This window comes from Corvus hawaiiensis, chromosome 5 (genome assembly GCF_020740725.1).
Source record: "Corvus hawaiiensis isolate bCorHaw1 chromosome 5, bCorHaw1.pri.cur, whole genome shotgun sequence".
Taxonomy (NCBI): Eukaryota; Metazoa; Chordata; class Aves; order Passeriformes; family Corvidae; genus Corvus; species Corvus hawaiiensis.
The window spans coordinates 52,708,797-52,730,490 of record NC_063217.1 but is presented as its reverse complement, the minus strand read 5'-3'; the positions used below and the strand labels follow the sequence as shown (position 1 = coordinate 52,730,490).

The window sequence follows — 21,694 nt, the reverse complement described above, 5'->3', positions numbered from 1 at the left end:
AGGGTAAAGACCCACTGGAGAAGTTGCTAAGTGCCCTGGTACAGCAAAGGATGTTTGAAAGTGCTTTTTTCTTAACCAAACAAAATATTTCAAAAGGAGCAAGCCCCTTTTAAATTCCTCCATGAAATGAAAGTCTCTTCAAGGGTAGTTTGGCAGAATTAAACCATTAATTCATCAGATTTCAGCAGCGTCTGATCTCTGAATATTATGCAGACTGTTTTCTGCCTGAAGGACAAGCAAAGCCATGTGACTCCTGCGAGAGGGTAGAGCTTAGAGCAGCAGGTAAAATTGTGCTGTATTTGCTTCAAAACCAGCCAGGTAACAGGGCTCCATCCATTGTTATGTAATGGATTCAAAATTAGTTCTCTTGCCACAGGTGTATTTTCAATCCTTTTTTCAATCTTTTTTTCATCTTGCCAATAATTTTTTTCCTGAGTTTGAGGATCCCTCATGAAACTGTTATTTTTATGATGCTTCATTCCTTTTCCTCTGGGAAATCACACCGTGCTCTACCAAGGGCACAAGTTCACTTTTCAGCTTCAGTCCAGTCCTTGGCCATGTGTCTCTCCTGTCCTGCCAATGACACTGCTACTTCTGTGACTGCTGTGCTCAGAGAAGGTGCTACCAGTGCAAGTGATTTCTCTGTGTGCTGCAGCCATGCACAAATCCTGAAACACAAGACATGGAAGGACTGGGAATAAGATTCTGATGTGCACCTTTTTTCTGTGCTGCCTTTATCCCTCTGCACATTCTTACTGTTTAACTGTGCTAAAATGATTTATTACCTAAATCAAATTAGGAATGGATCCCATTTTGTCCTTCTATTTTTTGCTCAGAACGACACTTAGAACTGGAGGCAGGTGAGCAGAAAATACTTGAAAAAAATGTTGCTATTAAAAAAGTACTTTAAGTGTCTCTCTCCCTAAAAACTAATTATTCCAAAAGCTTTCAGCAAAAAAGTGGCTTGAAATAACTGAGATAAAAGAAGGTAATATTAAAAAAAATATATTAATAAAAGATTCTATTAGGAGTTTGGAAATTGCCTTCGTTGTGAGGTTTTGTTTTAAGGATTAAAAAAAAGCGCCTCAACTTCAACATTTAAATTTTCAGGTTCTGGCCTCTGAGGGAAGGATCACATGCTGAGTGCCTCAGCTTCCTGAAGAAAGTGTGGGAGGGGCAGGAAAAAGAGTTGAATTCAAAGCAGCTGAACTTCCAACTGGGAGATCTGCTATGGAGGGGATGAGGAAAAACCTGGTCAGTGGTGGGTAAGTACTCTGTTGGTTTGGAGCTTCACTCCGTGTTGCAGAGAGGCCCTTTTTATCCAGCTGGGGTCCAGAGCCTAAAGGATACCACCAGAACATGTTTTTTCATGCTTTGGTGATGAAGGACTGAGCAGGGTTCACTGCTGTGTTTGAGGAGAGCAGCAGCAGCAGCAAATGTGCCTGTAGAGGTGTGAGCCCCAGTGCTTGGGGGATTCTCAGTGAAGGGGAGAACAGGTCCTTACAGGTTGAAGTTGTCTGGTTTTGAATTGCAGTTTCTGACTGAGGGGCAAGTGGTCCCTGTAGCCCCTCTTTGCAATGCTAAATCTTTCATTGTACCCAGCTCTCTATCACTCATCTCTCACAGATTCAAGATGAAGAGGGCAGAGCCTCTTTCTAGGCTCATTTGTTTTCTGTCTGATTTATTTATATTGGTAACTCTTCTGTTGATGAACTATTATTACCAGGATACAAAGAGCAGAGTGAAGGACTCATCAAGATTGATGCTTTCAAGAATACTGGATTGTAAATAATAATGTATGTGTGTGTTTGCCTTGTCTAATGTGTTTGGTTAGAAAACTAGTTGGTTTCTGAAATGCAGTGAACCTGTACATTTTTCAGGATGCTCCTGTGAAGAAAAGTTGAGTGGAACTTTAAAAAAAACAGCCAAATTACTTTCTTCTAAAGAATTTCTTACTTTGTTTGTGGCCCTGAATATAATAATCAATTTATTTCCCTTCTGTTGTATTTTCCTTTGCAACCTGGTGAGTCTCATGAGCAGAACAATGGTGATTATTTTAGGAGCAGATTGTAAATGTAAAGTTGGGTTTTTTTACAATTGAAATAATAAAGGTCTGTAACATGTGGTAGGTGAATATCCTAAATATATAGATAATAAAAATAAGAAACAAATCCAGAAATTTAAATTTTAATTATATATGATTTTTCATCTCCAAAAAGTCAGTGATTAACTTAGGAGTACACAAACCAATTAGTGTATATGAGAATGAGTGGCACTGACACATTGCAGGCACGAGGAATGTGTTATGTTATATTCTTCTATTCCTCATGCCATATAGGAGTGAACACAAATTATTTTAAATCCCAACAGTGGTAAATTAATGCATATTACTTGCATAAGAAGCTACAGGCATCTGTTTCAGTAAAATGCATATATCTATACACACAGCAGAATATGAATAGTTATTTTTCACTCTTTGTTAAAGTTTTGGTAAAAATCTTAGCTATGCAAAACTGAGAGGTCTTGATAGCCAAAGCTAGGAATGAGAACTGTAAAAAACATGTATTTCCTGTGTGTCCTTCTGCTTGGGTTACCAAAAGATAATATTTCCTAGATGCCAGCTTGCTGTGGGCTTTTTCAAAACTTAGACCTCACAGATATCCTGTGTAGTCTCAGCATTTCATTGCTCTTACAAGGAGATTGAACGATATGAAAATGTAGTCCAAGGGCTGGTCTTCAAAAATTCAGGTGCTTCTTATCTAGAGCCACTTACCAGTCAATACTGATAAATATTTACTTGATAAGGTTCAGGTGCTTGGAGGAAAACTGTGTGAATAGTAAGTGAGCAGCATCAACAGGAAAACTTTGTTTTCCAGTATTCATGTTGGATGCACTTTTCCCCTGTCCTGAGGACCTCTCTCCCTTCTCTTCCCTGCAATTATAATTCAGTTATGACTCTCATGATATCTACTCTCACACACATCAGTTTTGGGTTTTTGGTAGTTTGGTTTTTTTACAGAGATATGGTGGTTGCTAGTGACCTTCCTTTGCACCCTCTTTGTTGTCTTAGTCACAACTCCAGACCCCTGGCAGTTTTTGAGTGAGAGGGGCCTGCAATATCTATATAAAATTTGCAGTACAGCTTGACCTAGATTTTACTGTTATTATCATTTATGCAAACAGCCTTCCTTGCTGCTGAGTTCCTGCTTTGACAATGTGAGCTGAAAATCATCCATGGATGTAGCGCAGGAATGCTAAATTCCTCATGTTATTGCAGTGATGGGGAGGGGTGAAGGAAGCATAGATAGCACCTTTATTATTGAACCAAGGTGAAACAGTTGTGATGTTCTGTGCTGCTGGGTTCCTGTCAGGAACCAGCTGCTGGGGCGTTTTGGTGTCAGCATGAATTTGAGTCTGCAGCCTCCTGAGAATTGCTGTGACCTGGTGAGGGCAGTGTGGCTCAATGGGGGTACTGAGGAAACAGGTGGCAGAACTCCTCAAAAGCTTCCCTACATGGTTTTGCAACCCCATCTGGTTTGCAGCTCAGAGACTGGTGCTTAGACTTGGGATTCAGAGGTATGAACACACTCATTTGTTCCTTACCTGGAACCACAAAGAGACCACCATTGCTGTGCCTGGAGCTCTTTCCACACCCAAGCCCCATTTAAATTGCCATTTATTAGGTTATTTGAAGAGCAAGGCACTGTTACCTTACAAGTAATTATACTTTGGACATGGTTAAAGATAACCTCAGTTATCAGTCACCTGGGCTGATGAGGGGTCTGTGATGAATGATGAATCCTAAATACTCCTTTATTTCAAGGGAGCTGCTGGTTTTTGTTTATAAAAAAACAGCAATAATGAAAGGGTTTTGACATCTGCCATTGTTGCAGCATATGTTTCCAAGAACTTCTTGCTATACATGTTGTGAAAACAACTTGTTATGATAAAATATATTTCCTCCATTCAAATGAAATTTAAGAGTACTCTTTAATTTGGTTGAATTCTTCGTGAGCCATTTTTCCATTTAACTCTTGTGATGCAATAATCTAAAAAATAAAAATAAAATCCCTTACATTCTTGTTACAGCTGAGAACAGGTTTAAAAACTGAAAGATCACATAATATCCATTAATTGATCCAATGAAGTTTTGAGTGAGATATCAGGGGTCTAAGGTTGGTTTATTCTATATGCCTAAATTTATGCACATTTATGGTTATATTTTGTCACATAATTTGTCGTTGTACACTACCACATTGTCCTTTTAGCCTAATTTACTATCCCTACTTTTAACACTGAGTGTTACTTTGTATAAATTGGTCTCATCCAGACCTTCCCAAACACCTTTTTCCTTCTGGGTCTCATTCTACTTAGAGAGTAGGGTTAGATGATTCGGTTCAGAAAAGCTTTTACAGACTAAAGAGATTAAAAAATTTTTGCTCAGTTTCTGGTTGAATAGGCTTTTAATTTTTAAAGAATTTTGGAGATGGCAGAGCCTGCTGTACTGACAGGGTCTGAGGCTGCCGTCGTCTACACAAGCAAAGGTGCACAAGGCAGCAGAGCAAAGTTTGGGTGAAGGTTTGTAAGCTCCTATTTCACCTGAATGTGTCATGCAATCCCATTAAAAACGATAATTATGGGCTGAATCTGAACCTTTTTTTACATCATTATGAGTCTTGTTCATAAATTATCCTCTTTACTCTGATAAGCTTCTCTACTTCCAAATTAAAGGAAGTACTATCAAGCACAGGAAAGAGTGGCAGAGCTGTTGCCTCATGCAAACAGCTAGATTCCTAAAATGTATTTATTACCAAAGGATTCAGACAGAAACTACTGAGACCTAAGGACCTGGGCACTCACCCTGTTTCTAAGTCCAGATACATCCAGAAAATGGAGTTTCTGAATCCAGATACATCCCGAAAACCTGCCCCAAGGCAGACCCATCGCTACCCTTGCCGAACTTCATGACTGCTCATCTGTGTGCTACCCCCTACATTTTTTTGTTAGGATATTCTGAGGATGCTGGCACAGATCTTCAGCTCCCTTTCCTTTTCTAGACATTTCCATTGATAGCGAAATAAATCACCAAGAAAATGATACTGCAAATTTTCTCTTCTTCATCCTAAACATGTTTATCCTTGTATTTTCTCCTACATGACAATAGCTCCCAGAGTAACTATACCTAAACAAATTAAAAGTATATGAATATTCTTCATACTATAGTGAGTTTGGAAATAGGAAATTTTTGCTATAAGTATCCTCATTCCCAATTTTCTTTATTCTAATCTCTTGTGTATGCTGCTATACTACAGAAAACATTAAAGTAAATTTGGATAATAAGAAATTAATATGATCCATTTATGGGTCAAATAGTAAGTTTAGATGTTCTTTTTAAGCTCTTAATTGTTTTTTCCAAATCATGTTATGAGAAGACATAGCAGAGTACTTGTAATGGGCAGTTCTGCAAGATAGACTAAAAGCTTTCAGATAATTTATATACATTTTCCTTGGCAAAAAATATACATCACAGGTCAATTTTTTTTTTTAATTGGCTTTTTGGAACCCAATACCATACATGTGCCATAGCCAGACTTAAATGTTAATTGAAATTAATATGAAGAATAGGCCTTATTTTTAGATCCAAGGCAACAAAATCCTGATAGACATCATTTCACTTTGAGTGCAATTGTAAGACTCTCTAGTCCCACAGGTAATAAATAACAACTTGACAAGGCTCCACTTCATGCTATGGGTATTGAATCATTACAAAAATCAAGCTCTTAAATTTAATCTTTAATTTTCTTTCCTTTTTTTTGGTAACAGAATTTTGTTGATTTTGTTTCTAAACTCTGATTATGGAGTTCAATGCGGCTCATTTGGCATTTCAGGGTTTGGAAGTTTATGTTTTATTTGTTTCCATAAAGATTGATATAGGAAGAGAAAATGCTACTCTCTCCTATACCCTATACATGTTAACTGATTATGTAGTTGAACTCTATGACCTATTTATCTTCCTGAAAGAAACAGAAATGACTTTGTCACAAGCTACAGAATATATGCAGGGCTGCACAGTTCTCAGTCTCTACTGCATTCTGAAGAGTGATATATTTTAGCATCTAATATTTATGTTCATTTCAACTTGTATTCTCATTTTTCATCTGCAGTGCCCTTGGTGATGGTAGAAATTAGTTTTATTACAGCTTCCTCTAAAGGACATCGATGCTTGGAGGAAAAACAGGGAGGGGAAAAGTTATCCAGAGGCATGGGCTCCAAATTGATATGTCAGGGAGGTATATCCATGAATTTCCTGTTGAAGTATAGTGATCCATAATCCTCTCTTGTATTATAGACTTATAAATTACCTTCTTTTATGGTATGTCATTGAACTATACATGTCTTTGTATCAAAACTCTGGTTTCAAGCCTAGGATGGAACCATCAGTGTTGTGGAGGTCACCCTGGAGAAACAAAATAGATAGCAGTCTTGATAAGCAGAGACTTCCCTTCCCTCAGGCACGGGCATGGCCGTGGCTGCCTCAAGTCCCTGGGAAGTCTTGTGGCGGTATTTGTTCCTGTTCCGTGGGGCGAGGCTGGCACTGCCATCTGTCACTCACTGCCTCAGGTTGCGCATTTTTGCCTCGTCTCACTTTTTCCCTCAACGTGGCCTCCCTCCAGGCTCTTGCAGCCGAAATCTTAGCAGTCAGGTGCTATTTTTCCTGTGTCTAGCCTGTGAGCCTGCATCTTCATAAAACCTCCAGCAGGCCCTTTTCTCCTCCCCACTTTTACAAGAGTGACGTTTTGAGTAATTCAAGGTTCAGTATGTGCCAGGAAACAGATGAAATTATAAAGCATCCTTCTAATGCCATATAAAGTTGTGGTAAAGGTGTAATGAAGGAAAGAGTAATTAAAGGAAAAAAAGTTCTGCATTGCATAATCTTTTACATTCAAAATGGCTAAAAAACCACATAAATTCTTCTATAGCTATAACATTTTTGTAACACAGGCCCTATTAATCTGACACTTGGTCAAATTGCCAAAAGTTATTAAATATATATGAAACTGTTTTGCAATATTTTGAAAAAAGTCTTGCCCTTTAGAACTCTTGTTGCAGAGATAATGACTTGGTGCTTGGTAAACATTTCATACATGTTTAAAACTTCTACAAGCTATTTTCTTCTGAGAAAGAACTTCTGAGTTTCAGTAGTGTCTCTATATCTCATAATGGAGAAGGAAAACAGACAGGAAGGCACAGTGTATAATCCAAAGCTATTTACGAGAAGGTGAGTGAGGGAGTGAAAGAAATCCCAGGACTTCCAAATACATGGAAAAAATGCAGGCTTGCAGTCAGTGTGCCTCTTTTGGCCACATGCGCCTGGACATGAATGGTGGCCATTTTGCATGGGAAAAAAAGCGCATTCCCCCAGTGTCTCAGGGTCGGGTGAGAGGGGCTCCAAGGGCAGCCAGAGTCCTAGGTGCTGGCAGCTTTGCTCTGGGAGAAATCCTGCGACATTTTAGGAGGCAGCACCCCACTGTCGGCCACATGCGCCTGGACGCGAATGGTGGCCATTTTCCATGGGGAAAAAGCCTCTTCCCCCCAGGGTGAAGAAAAATGTGATCTTCTGAAGTGTAAAACTTAAACCTGACTCCACTTCCCACTCTGGAGTTCAATGACTTTCCTAATTTGTTCTTTTCTACTGTGTGCAGGTGGGGAAACTAATACAAATTTCCAGGAGTTGTGCTACTCTCACCTGTCTGCACAGAATGCAGGTCTCAACAACAATCTTCATCCTACAGAATCCCTCAGTAATTGCAAGTCATTACTCCCCAAAAAGCGAGGGTACTAGATGAACAAAGTCACTGAATTAAATTTTTGCATCAGTTTTTTTTGTTGCCCTTCCCACCCCACCCCTCTCCCCATCCCAAGGGGTTTTGCAACCTGGATTATTTCAGTGTATGCCCCTAAAAGCTGCATTAATTCTATGAGGAGGAGGCAGTCTAGGTGAGATATAGATGCAGGACCAAGATGCAAAGGTGATAAAACCGAGGATATTTTAAGCCAGGTTTGCTGCTAAAGGACATTTCACACTGGAAGCTGCACAGTAAATCTCCAGAGCCTTTGTTCAATCTGTGTTGCATGTTATTTCCCCTCCTTTTCACTTAGCTATGCTGAATACATAAGGGTCACTTTGGAAGAAAAAAAATATTGGTATGTTTAATGTCACTGCTTTATTAGGGGAAAACTGACACAAAACTCTTGCATTTCAGTATATCAAAGGTTAGTTGTTTGCCCCTTCCAGTGCTGATTAGTAGGAAAGTCCAGAGGTGACCCTGTCTGGTCTCCAGGACTGTATGGTTTATCACTGGGTCCTTCAGCTCTGTCTAGGCTTTCTAAATCACAGTACTCAGAGAGAACTCAAGCAGGGTCTCTCAGTGGTGTTTCTCACAAACTGACTTCTTGCAAAACTACAATAGAATCCCAAAGACCAAGCAGTAGGCAAGAAACAAAAATGCTATTTTTAGCAATTCCCTGTGAAGAACTGAGGAGTTGCACTAAGGAGGAACCCACACAGCCAAGTGCTTGATGCAGTGCTTGAATAGGCAGCATCTTCTTTATTGCAGGGGAAAGTTCAGACTTGTGCTGTCAGGCTGCCTGGCAGAAGCTGTGTAAGGCAAAGGGGGTTCTCTGTTGGAGCAGCATGGGCTTGGGGTGCTGGTGAATTATTGAGGTAACAGAGGTAAATTAGAAATACTGCTAGGAGGCCAGTGAGTGTTCCAGGCAGCTGTTTTTAGTACAGGCAGGACATGACTGACTGCAGGCTTATTTTCCAACTTCACATCACACTGTGAAATACTTTGTGTGTACCTCAGCTGTACCTGTTTCAGAAAATCCCAGGCAGGAAGGAGGATTGCAGTGCTTTGTGGCTACCCAGCTGCTGCAGGGAGGAGAGAAAGCTCTCGGGTGCTGCCCTGCCCTGCAGGCAGAGGCTCTGAGGAGGATGAGTTCAGCCAGGTGCCAGTGCAAAGGTCAGGCCTCAAAATTTCTGCACATACAGTAAAATCCTATCAGCAGCAGACCCTCCTTGTGCACTGCAGATGGTTCAGCTGTGAGTAGAGCCTCCCAAGCCCACTGGGAAGACTGGAGGGAAAGATACTGTCTTCTGTGAAGGTGTGCTGGAGTGTAGGCTGCAAGCCAGATCTAAAAACATGAACTGTAGTGGTTTAGGGCATGGCCTTCAGCAAAATGAAAATGAGATGTTCAGGAGAGAGCTGCGATACCACACATTGTATCTCTGATGGAAGAAAATTATGGTCCAGGGGACACACCTGACCATCTTCATCTTTATGTAACTGTTAATTTTTTTTCAGATTGTATTTTTGCATAATAGGGCTAACTAACTGTATTCTATAAATTCAGCCAGACAAATTCTTGCCCAATATGAAATCGTGATGATGGGGGAGTTTAAGTTATGGTTGTTATACTTGTGCTTAGAGACTGTATTCTGAAATAAGTAATCGAAATGAGATACAGAAAGACCTCGTATAGGAAGGATCCAAAGTTGGCAAGGAGTAGAATGAAGATTGGGAATAGAAATGAACAGGAAGATGAGCAGGTAAAGCAGTCACTAGAAGGCAGCGTCATACAACTTTGGAGAGACGTGCAGCAAGGCAGAAGCAGAAAAAAAGAGATGTGGAAAGAATAAAGAACAGGGAAGGTATGGGAAAACAAGTATTGTCCATATAGCATGAGAAGAAGTAATCTAAGTCCAATATAAAATATGGCCTAGAAGAAAGCCAGACATCTAAGTGTATCAAAGTCATAACAAAGAATCATAAGAGAAGTGAGATATTGAAGAGAGCTGTAGGAAGTAAGACAATAAATAAACTGTAGAAACACTGTAGGGGTTTGAAAGATTTTTTTATGTCTTCTTCCTTATTAAGCCTCATCATTAACAGGAATACTGTTTGATCTTATTTATAGCATCAATATACTGCTGCTGTAAAATCTCTTCCAATACTGTATCAGCAGCAGCAGCTGCAAGTAAATTTGAAAGCTTCAGCAGAGTAGTGCCAGGTAAAGCCATGATCAGCCATTGCTTTCTCTCATTTCCAGTGATGCTGATCCTTTGGAGTTCAGCGGATCAGTTCTCTGAGAAAAGCTGAGGGGTTTCTGAGACTCTCCAGCACCTTCATTGGAAAAATGTGCAGAGCAGGCAGTCAGAGTAACAAGACGCCCATTATGGTAATGATTGATTCGGCAGAGAAGAGGAAAGCGAACTGCTAGGGAACCCACATTTGTTGATCAGTGCTGAAAATAATGGGATTAATACTATAAATTAAAAAATAATCGTAAAAGAGGGCTATGGCTAATAACAGAAAGAGGAAAGGATAGAATGGAGGAGGGTAGGTGGGAACACTTCAAATAATGGGAATAAGGTGTGAAGGCAGAGAATAGATACCACATGTAAATGAACCTTTTGGAGTAAGATAAATACTGCCATACACTGATGTCAGTTTTGACAGTAATAGTGATTAGTGTGAGTTGATAATTGACAACAAGGAGCTACAACCAGAGCAGAAACTGTCTGCACGAAAGTCCTGTGACACTATTACTTAACTCAATTAGCTCGAATTACAGAGGTGTAGCTGAATAAGCAATATTATGAACTGTGACTCACATAAGCATTTCACTCTGGGAAGGTAATTCAGAATCTACTAACTAGAAGCTAATAGCCAGCAGGAGCACATGCACAATTTATGACTTTCATTTAAATGGGACTGCTTAACACAAAATAGCTACTTTAAAAATGAGAGTGCTTAAGTCTGTTTTAACACCTTTCTCAGCACTAGAGAAAAATCTGTGTTAAATCAAAACTATCTTTACAACCTGTAAAACTCTTGTGTTTTGCTATTAGTGTTGACAAAACTAGATGCAGCATCATCAACATAGATACTTCCTTATGTCAGAAAGGTGCCATTAGCTTTACTTCAAACATCAGCTAAGCTGTGGTTTGAAAGAGGTACTAAAAATATTTCTGAGTACACATTGTTTCATCTAACACCTGACATTGGCTACCAGGTTCAACTTTCCCACCACGTTGATTCAGGTGGTGTTTCTAGTGACTCTCACATCTATTACCTCAAGCAGAGTCAGGTCAGTTGAATCTAAAGGTGAAAATATTAATGTAGCAGTGAGAAGTTTCTCTGAAAAGCTCTTCAAAACTTACCCCAGAAGAAACAAATCCCTCAGTATTTATAATTGCCACCTCACATTCACCAGCTATACAAATCACGTTTCTTAAAGCAGGATACATTTTTCTCATCATGGCATCAACTGTCATGTATATCCAATCTGAGAAAGTCATTGCTTCTGTGGTGATCAAGGAATATGAGATCTCTTTATCGTCTCTTCAAATTCTTGCCTCCACATCCCCAGGACTTGGGGGAACTTGCATAGGGGCAGGCAGACTGTTGTTGATTTGTGAGGTTTTCTGCTTTTAGCTCTCTTCTCATGGATTATTGCCTAAGCTTTCTTTCACTGTGTTTTGTGCGTGCCACGTGTGAAAAGATATTTTTGGGTTTAATCACGGTATAAACTGAGCCTTGAGCTTTCACAAACAGATGTGTGGAGCTGTACACAATGCTGAGAGAGAATCAGATTGTCCTTAGAACGCCTGCCAGATGTGGCATGCCCCAGCGCACACCATCCCATTGATCCCATTAATTGACAGTACAGCCTGCTGTGTATTTCAGTAAGTCCAAATAGGTGGCATTAGAGCACATAGTATTTCCTGCAACCCACTTTCTCCTTGGTTTCCACTCGTTGTGCTTAAAAATGTAATCCCTGCTTTGAATACACACCTGAAATGATGACAGCATAAACTTCTTGTTTTCATGTATGAAAGACCAATATTGTTAAACAAAACAAACCACAAAAACCTATTATGTCACAGGTGTGCTTCTCATTTAAAACTTCTCCACAAAGTCTCTCTTATAACAATTGCAGCTGATGTTGCATTATCTCATTTTGAAGTACTAGCTCAGAAACTATTTTCATCTAGTCTTTGTGCCACACTGATAGCTTAGCAATAAAACCAAAAAACAACAGGTTAAAAGTGCGTGGAAATCTTTAGTGGAATATAACACAACGTGTAGATCAAATCTAGGCTGATAAAAATTTCCAGAGCGGGGCATCTATACATATGTAATGATTCAGGCCTAAACTGATAATTTCTGTTGTTAAAAAATCACAAAAATGGATTTTGAGACCTATGTCTTAATGGCTACCCTGAGGTCTCTTTACTCGGTATCTAGAACATTTGGACATCTGAGGAGGGACTTGTTTTTGCACTTTAAAGTTCCTCAGGTGCCTGAATTTGCTTCTCAGCATTGTCTCAGCAATTCTGACCAGACTCTGACTAGCAGCATCAAGGGTGTGTGCAAACAAGTTGGTGTTCAGACACCAGGCTTTGCCTTAGTCCCTGTGGAGCTCATTCTAATAGGAAGAGCCCAAGTGTGCTTGCTGGTTTGATTGACTTAGGCTTCTGAACTGAGACTGGAATTAGGGATTGCCAGATCAGGGAGATGGAGATCCTAGTCCAATGTATCCCCTGAACAAGGATTTTAAACGCCCATGTGTCACCTTCCAGGGTACTGACCTTGATGTTAAAATGATCTAAAAGTGTGTCTGTAAGATTGCTGGAAAAACCATGCTGTTGTGCAAAGAATGCATAAAAGAGGCAGAGTCTCTGCAGAGAAAGAGTTCTGCTCACAGCCTGGTTTTGCTAACCTGGGAGGAAGGGAAGAGAACTGGGATACGTGCTGCTGTGATCCACTGCTCCAGTGGCTCAAATAACTCAGAGTAGCTCATGCATTTTTCAGTGTTGACTACCCTTGTTCTGCAGGTGATGAATTACAGACCTTTTAGCAGCTATGACACTCTCTCTAATTGTGTTTCCTCAAATTAGCTCAGAGCTCTAAGAAACTGGCATGCAGTGAGACAACCCAGTGGGAGTGTGGGATTTTCCTGCCCTTGCATAGTGTATAAATAAAAGCTCTTTTCCACAGTCCTTATGAACAGATAGCCAGCTCCTTGCCTAAAGCTGGTCAGAATAGATCCAATGACTTCGGTGAGACTGTGCATGTTCACATCAGCTGAGAATCTGGCCTGAAGTATTATTAAATTACATATTTCGGTTCTGTAAACAGCCCTGCCGTGCTGAGATGATGTGCCTGATTCATGGGGCCTGTTTTGCTGTGGAGGGCAGTTGATGGGCAAGATAACCAGTAGTGAGATCATTAAAACACAATTAGACAGAAGGAAGCCAGAAATTCAGCCGCGATCCTCCCTCCCTGTTTTGTGTCCCACCGTACGCTGGCAATTCCTGCGGACAGCTGGAGACGCATGAGGATGTTACCTCCTAGCTGCCGTGCCATACCTTCTCCAAGGAGAGCAGCAGCTGAAAAGCAGATTGCCTTCCTGAAAATGGGACATCCTGTCAGCAGGGAAAAGCAAACTGAACAAAAGTCTGTGTGAAAATAATGCAGTCATCCTCCAGCTCAAGGTGTATTCAGACCAACTCTTCATTAATTCTTTTAGATAACTGGTCCAAATAAAAGCAAGCAATATGTGAAGCAGCAGGATATACCTGGATATTTATGGACTTCTGTTCATTCCTAAACCAAGGCTTTTCTCGTAGGTAATGATTGGTTCTACTGTTCACAGCAGAAACATTGGAGCTTCTATTTAAAAGAAGTAAGTTAAAACATACCAGAATCTTTTCCCCAAGTGGTATTTCCCAGAACTATGTGATGGCAACATCTCTTTCCTAGACAGTGAACTGTCAGGGCCAAGCCCATTTTTGTATAGAAGGAATTGAAACTGTTTTCTCTAATATATGGTACTACCTTTTCTAAATTTAATGTCTCCAGTCCTTTCATCTCCAGTCAGTGCTAGAGGTCTTTCTGCACCTTTACAAATCTGCTTTCCCTTTTTACTACCTTGGGCAAGTGAGTATTGGCAGCTGCCTTTGTCACCTCAGTGTTTGTGCTGTTTTCCAAATCACCTATGAGTAGCTATCTGGCATAACTTGCTTTTCTTCAATAAAATTGTGCTAAAAAAATATGCTGCATTGGCTGAGACCCTGCTCTGCCATCAGTAGTTTTCATGTTGACTTTAATGGGGCTAGGGCTGGACACATTGGGATTAGGTTTTTCCAGCACTTCCTTTATTTGATTTTTAGAAAGAAATTAACATAAATTTTAGTTCTTCTCTTCCTTTTTTGTTTTTTTTCATGTCTATAAAGTCTTAAACAAGAATGAGTCAGGTTTAAGAGAATGTAACACACTCGGGGCCTTCACCATGGTTAATATTTTCTTGTGCTGTTCTGTCTTGCAATACATTATTATGGATAGTTTGCAAAATTTCATCATCTTGCCTTTAAGGTAGGCAAGGTTTCACTTTTTGCAGTTAGATGATGGCAAGCACTGGTAAAAGTACTGGAGAATTATCTAGCAGAAATATGAAGTCATTTATACTGTGTAAACTGAACTTACCAAGGTCTGAAATTCCTCTTTGTAGTAATGCTTAGCACTTATATGGAGTCTTACATCTTCAACAAAGAGTGCAAACATTCACTAATTAAATCTTCACACTCTATAGGTAACCTGGAGCTGCCATTCTTAGTTTACACGTGAGATGCTAAGTTAATATCCCATCTCATATCAGCTACGGGCTCTTTGCATCTCTCTGAGGGAAAAGCTAAAGATTCTGGACTTTTTTTTTTATTCACACTACCTGCTTTCAAAATTGTCAAAGTCTAAATTCTGTCGCTTCTTCTCACCTCATCACAAGCTGTAAATAAAGACTTTACATGTTTAGCCATTTTTGGAAACTCGCTATTTCTTTTTATAAAATAGGAAGTATGAAATAGAATATGTAACTCAAAGAAAGTGTAGGAGCTTCAGCTAGAAGAGATGTAACAGTCTGTGAAAATGTTACTTTTAATTTTTAATTTAGAAAATGCATAATGACCCACTTTGAAATACAGCTACATGTAGCTGATCACTTGATCCTTCCTTTAGGCCTTATTTTGGCAACAACCAGAATTTCACAAGTATTTTCCAAATATTCTTTTCCTTTGTAATAATTAAAAATTTTAATTAAAATTAGTTTCAAAGCTATTCTAGATAAAGTTTCCTACTCTTACTACCAATTAATCTAATATTAACTGCTTTTATATAACTTTCCTGTGCATTTATGATTTGAAGTGTCCAAAGTCTACAAGTAGCTCTTCAGTATGCCAGGAGCCCTCTTAATATCAATCAACACTGCATATGTTTTAAAGCTGCAATTTTAGTGCTTCTTTAGACATTTCTATGTTCATGTTTTCTGGCAATAAGATGGCATGTATTAGTGTGATGAAGAGGAAGGCAGAGTAAGAATAACTAATAATTATTGCCAATGGACTCTACATCTGAGGAGAAGGGTGTAGCAGGGGTAGTCATCTCTAACGTGAGCTCTTTCTTTTTCAAATGGAAAAGACCAGTGTCTGAAGTGGTGCCCCAGACATTATTTCAGGGTGAACACACACAATCTAACTCACAAAATGTGCACATGAACTCAGGTTTTCAGAATTGGTTTCTCAATTAGGGCGGCTGCTCAGAGAGTGCATAACCTTACTCTTCAGGACCAATTAGTGGACTTTGTTGATGAAGGCTGCTTTCATTTTTATACACTGCTTCAAGCACTTCATGTGTGAAGGACAGGGATAGGTATCCAAATACCTCACTGTCCCATCTGTCCTGTCTGTTCTGCATCCTACCCAAGAACCTGCTTTCCGTTTCTTTACAAAACTGCAACATGTTGTTGTCAAAGCCATCATTTTCCTGTTACCCAAAATGTATTATGTTTTAGGATCTGATACTTAATTTTGTCTATACTTGTGTTTCAAGCTGGTTTTTCTCAGTTTTATTTCTTGTCATCCATTAGACCATGGTGGTTACAGATAGCTGTGCATTCCTTATGGTGCTGCTACTGGTGGTAGAGGTGACCTGACATGCTGTTCTCCATCCTTCTCATCCCAAGAAGTGCTGAGTTTTTCTCCCATTCAGTGGCTGCCATTTTCCTCATGGTGTTTGGCATTTGCCTTGCAATCTCCAAATGAGCCAGTGAGGTCTTCTTGGGTGCCTAGACACTTCTGATAAAACAAGCATGTTTTTGACAGGTAAAATCACTGTCTGTCCTGTGAGTGCTTCACTGACCCAAATGACAGCCTCTCCATACACACATCTGGGTTGTAGCTGTTGTACGATGCAGGAGATGTCAGCAGGAATGCTGGGTGGGAATGAGGCAGACATTTCTGATTAGTCCAACATTTTGAAAATTTCACAGTAGTTCTTTACTTCTGTTTGTGTTGCCATGGTCACACACACACTCTTGATGTATTTAATGTTACCTTCATCTTAATCTGGTCCTTGCCAAAGGCAGCATAGAAATACATATGGTTCAAATTTTGCATGGTTGGTGATCTTGATATCCTAAATATTGACAAACATTTCAAAGGAATGTTTGAACTTAAGAAGGGTTGCCATTAAGTTCTTCCATAATGCTTTTATATTGTTCACTGTTGTAGCACTGACTGTTGTGAGAGTTCGCTGTCACTCAAGATTATGCAATTTTTTAGAAACTATCCCAGTTCCAGACAAACCAAGTCACTTTTCAGTGCTGCTGGACTGCTGCAGGTTGAGGAGTCTTCAAAGCCCAGGTCAAATGTGCAGCTTAAGTAAAGCAAAGTGGCTTTGGTTGCAGTTGAAGAGACCCAATACCAGTTTGCTAGTAGGAGGTTGGGCTGTGATCTGAAACCTGCTAATGCAGTTCCAGTGAGAAGATACTTGAGAGGTAAATGAAGTGACACTCAGATAAGTAAATGCAACTGAGGTTATTTGTAAATGAGATTTGACATATCTCAGGGGGTCAGGGGCTGAATATGTGGGCTGGGTGATGGGCTTGGGTATTTGTGCACCTTCCTTCAAAGAAACAATCCTGGTGCATGCACTCTGTACATAGTATCCAATTACTTATGCCTAAATATATGGAATTCAATTGTCCTTGGGAGTCTGATTTGTGCCTAGCACAAAGCCATGACTGACAGGGTACCTGGAAAGGGAGAACATTGCAATAGGAAGGGGAAGATGGTGAAGCTGTTAAGCCAGTAGGCTTCTGGGTTCTTACATTCTTCCTGAAAGCTTTTCAGGATTTGTGATTTACAGAGAAGGGGCTAATTTAAGGTCTTTATAAAGTTTCCTGAAAGTCAAATAGGTCCTTTCACAGTACAGCCATTCTATCTTTAGGGGCAGTGATATACTTCTTCCCACTCTTTGCAGATCTATGAAACTGAGGTGAAAACCATATTTTGTAAAAGGATGTCTATCCTACATCTTTCATATACCTTGACTGGATTCTTGGCTAAGCCTGTGTGGAGTAATTTTCTAAATTACTGCTCAAAAGCTTATACAACCTGACAGAAAATGTGTGGAGAAGGGAAAAAAACCTATTTAGTTTCTTTTTTCTGTCCACAGAGCTCTGCTAAAAAATATCAAATGAATGTAGTACAGTCTTTTTACTGTCTGACAAGAAGTCATCTTTGAATTCACTTCAGTAAAGTTTTAGTGATGAATTGTACTATTGGAAAAACAAATATTTAAAATCAGAAAACCACGTATGCATTATTTGAATGTGAAAACTACTTCCTTTGATGTGCAAGTTACTACCACCTGGAACTTCAGCACAGTCTTTTAAAAGTAAGATATAGTAATAAAATTGCTAAATATCTTTAAAATCTGGTCACATGCTTAGAAACTGAATATGGGTTTAAAATTTTCTGCTAATAATTTGGAGTTGTTAATGCATAATACAGAGCTGTTGTTGTGCAGAGAACAGATTTTAATGTGTCTTGCTTGCATGGAGAGAGAAACACTTTTCCCACCTAGTCTTCTGAAATCAATTTCACATTTCTAAAACAAACTGATGTGCTTTTTATTCCTGGAGCATACACAGACACTAAAAATTCAACAATGTCTTTTCTGGCAAGACAGGAGCATATTAGTCAGAAAAAGAGTTTAAAACCTTCAACCTATAGCTTTCAACCTGCAACTTAACAGCTCTCTTCTGGTGCAAGGCCAGGGTATTTGATTCTCTCCCAGTGACCATAGGAGTTGAAAGGTTGGCCCTGCTTCCTTTGTGTGATTTCAGATCGGTGTCAGACTTCAAATCAAGCTTCACAGCCAGGACAGCCAAAAAAGGCTTTTCATCACAACACTGGAGAGAAAAGTAGTGCTCCAATGAGATCAAAACTTTAAAAGTCATCCCTGTGTGGTCTGGGTGCAGTAGCCAAGCAATCCTGGCCAGATCTCCAGCATTGCAGTCCATTATTCTCAGCAAATGATTTCCTGCTGACAAGATGCCCCTTTGCTTCTCTGTGTGTTGTAAACAATTGCTAGTTAATATAGAGATTAATTACTGCCTCTTTATTTTTGGGCATCCATGGGTATAAAAGACCAACTGCATACTTGCAAAGATACTCTCATTAGTGTCACCTTAGTATTATTGATCATTCTGACATCAGTCTTCTGTAATCTTTGATCCCACACGCCTGGGGTACATCAGGTTGATAAACCTAAGTTGAAAGTATTCCACCAGCACAGAGTCTTATTTTTCCAGGTAAGATTTTTAAAAACTTGTGACTGAAAAGTTCTTCATCCTGCCTAGCTTTCTGTAAGACTGGGTCCCAAGAGTCTTACTTGACTTCCACAGATGCAATAGATTCACATATTCAAACATAATTGGAGCACTGCTAAAGATGACTAAGTATTGGAAATAATTAAAAATTTCTCATGCAGTACTGGAATCATTACTTTTTATTTCCATGGAAACTTTTTAATGGATAGTAATTGAGATTGGCTGGCTGACAGAGACAGCAAACAGTCTGTTACTGCAATACATCAGCAGTCTTATTCTTGATACTTGCAGGCATTGTTTAAGTATTTACAGTAGAATTACTTTGCAAAACTGTAATCTGAGGCTGATGAGTATAGCAAGTTTGGGTGGCTGTAGACTACAATTTTTTCCAAGGTTAACTGTACTAAGTTTATAGTGCACCTGATTACTCTTTGATTATTCAGCATGGACTTGTTTTACAAAAGAAATATTAAAAACCAGGCAGTCCAGTGGCCAGTCCCTGATTGTTTGCAGAAAGATAGAATGATCTGCAGGGAAAAAGGAATTGTGGCCTCATAAAAACAGCAGGTCCATTACGTGAACCGCACATGTTTCCTGGCTTACGCATTCTGTGAAAATTCAACGGCTGGCATTGGCACTATGGTTATAGAGGGACTCCTGAGGTTCATTTCTCTGAAAAATTTTAAATCAAAAATTTGGACTTGTGACCTATAATTTGCATTAGACTTTTCTGTTATGTTTATTGTGATCCTGCCCCTCTGCTCAGCCCTAGTGAGGCACATCTGGAGTGCTGTGTCCAGTCTGGGCTCCTCAGGACAAGAGAGACCTGGAGACCTGGAGCAGGTCCAGTGGAGGGTGACAAAAATAAGTAAGGGACTGGAGCATTTTTCTTATGAGGACAGGCTGAGGGAGCTGGGCCTTTTCAGCCTCCAGAAGAGGTGACTCAGAGGCAACCCTATCAATGTCTCTGTAAAATGCAATGTAAAAATGTAAATGTATGTTGCTGATAATGCATAAGTTTTATGATATTGTAAACAGTTCTTAAAAAGTCAAAGAACAAACTACCTATGGGACTCTCCTTTTATTCTGACTGATAAAATTTCTAGAAGATAGAAAAGATTCTTCTCCTGACACTTTGTAAGGTCTGGATTTAGGATTACTCTGCCCTGGACATACGCTGGAGAATGTCAACATCCCATCCTCAGGCTGCATGAAACTCCCCGCAGGAGCATAGCTCTTTGCTGTAGGGACTGCTCCTTTCTTTATCGGCATCTGACTTAATGAACAGCAGGCAGGGTTTTATGGAATACTCAATTTGTAAGGAAAAAAACATTTTGAAAAGGAATCTAAATTACAGACTGGATCATTTTTACCCTGGTTTCCTCAGAACTCTGAATCTCTGGATGACCCCATTCTGCTTTTGATCTGCTCCTCTGCCTCCCCAGTGCAATGCCTCTGCTTCCTCAGAAGCAGATCCCTGGCTGTACGCAGCTACACGATATGTGACAACATAAACCAGTTGGAGAATTCCCCAGCAGTGAAATCCGCCTCACACACCTCCTTCCTCCTGCATAGCTTTAGAGGACTCCTGATGCCCCAGGTAGCTGTGCAAACATACAGGGTTCTAGTTATGGAGCTAATTAACAATTATATATACGTGCATATTTCCTTTTTATAGCCACTGCCATTTGGCTGACTGGCTGCTTGTGTATCCTATCTTTGCAGTAAGGAGGAAAAAAATAAAGGAAGGGAAAGGAGAAGAGGGACTCAAGGGTCCTTTGTATGGAATATTGCACTACTAGTAAAGTAACATGACTAAGTGGTGGGATCTCTAGCAGTCCCTCAGTATCCACTACAGTAAAGATTTCATTGTTTTTAAGTTCTTAATTAGTTTCTTAGCATTTTTTAACTTGTAAAATCTTATTGGTGATTTTGAATTCAAAGTATATGTATAGTCAGAATACTAGATATTGTGCTATTATTTAATCCTTTTTTCTACTTAGAGTATCTGCTTAAAATATGGTTTTATATTTTTCTAGTTTCAAAATCAGTATAGGTATGGAAAATCAATATAAGTATGGCATATGCCTTTGTCTAGTGTGTAATAGAGCTGGCTGAAGGACTACAGTCCCTTTTCAAAATCTTAGAGATTTTAAAATTTGTTTTCCTTTCTTTTTTTCTCAATTTTTAAACTAAAATTACTTCTGGGATTTTAGAGAAAAAAACCATTACTTTAAAGGTCAGTTTGTATGCTTTCCTAATAGTTATGAAAAAAAACCAAAACAAAACAGAAAATAAGTCAGCCCACAATTGATCTACTTCTGCAATATGTAACCAGTAGTAAGCAGCTCCTCTCAGATAATAAGCTGTGGTTCATCCAATATATTTTATGACTCAAAAGTCTGTAAGGACCCAAATAGATTTCATCTGTGAGCCTATTCTGCAACATGACATATTATTCCTCTAATTTATTTTCTCATTAAATAACTAAGGGAGACTCTTGTGATTTTCAGTGTTGATGCATGATTGAGTAAAACTGTGCACTGTTTTTAAAAGATACAAGTTAAAAAAAGAAAAAGAAAAAAACAACTTGGCTGGGAGGCATAATGTACTACCATTTGATTAAGAAGATATTTTGACCTTTTCCTTTCACCCTTTGCACTTTCATTTGATTTTTTTTTTTTTTTTTTTGCTTTAAATTATTTTATTCTCAGCTATGGCAAATGGTCCTCTTGAAGACTTTTGACTTTTAAAAAATTTGTTTACAGACCTTCAAACAGATTTTTAGTGAGGGAGAAAATAGTAGCTGTATCCTATCAACTCTCACCTGAGCCATTCTTCCCTCAACGACTGTGATTTTCTGTATGAAATTTTAAGTGACATATTTGCAGTAGCTGCACAGTGACAGCAATACTGCCTGTTCCTGAACAGAAGAAAAGAGCTTCCATTGAGTTTCTAC

At 39.3% G+C, this 21,694-nt stretch overlaps 1 long non-coding RNA gene across 3 annotated transcripts in view; it reads left to right on the top strand.

Annotated features, from left to right (window-relative positions):
• LOC125326769 overlaps positions 1 to 21,694 on the top strand; it is a 111,344-nt gene that overhangs the window by 10,371 nt on the left and 79,279 nt on the right. For 2 of the 3 annotated variants that reach the window (XR_007203989.1, XR_007203988.1), the window contains exons 3-4: positions 1,111 to 1,265; positions 9,654 to 9,655. This is a non-coding gene — a long non-coding RNA (uncharacterized LOC125326769). The remainder of the gene's footprint in view (positions 1 to 1,110; positions 1,266 to 9,653; positions 9,656 to 21,694) is intronic. The other variant, XR_007203990.1, reaches the window with a different exon arrangement.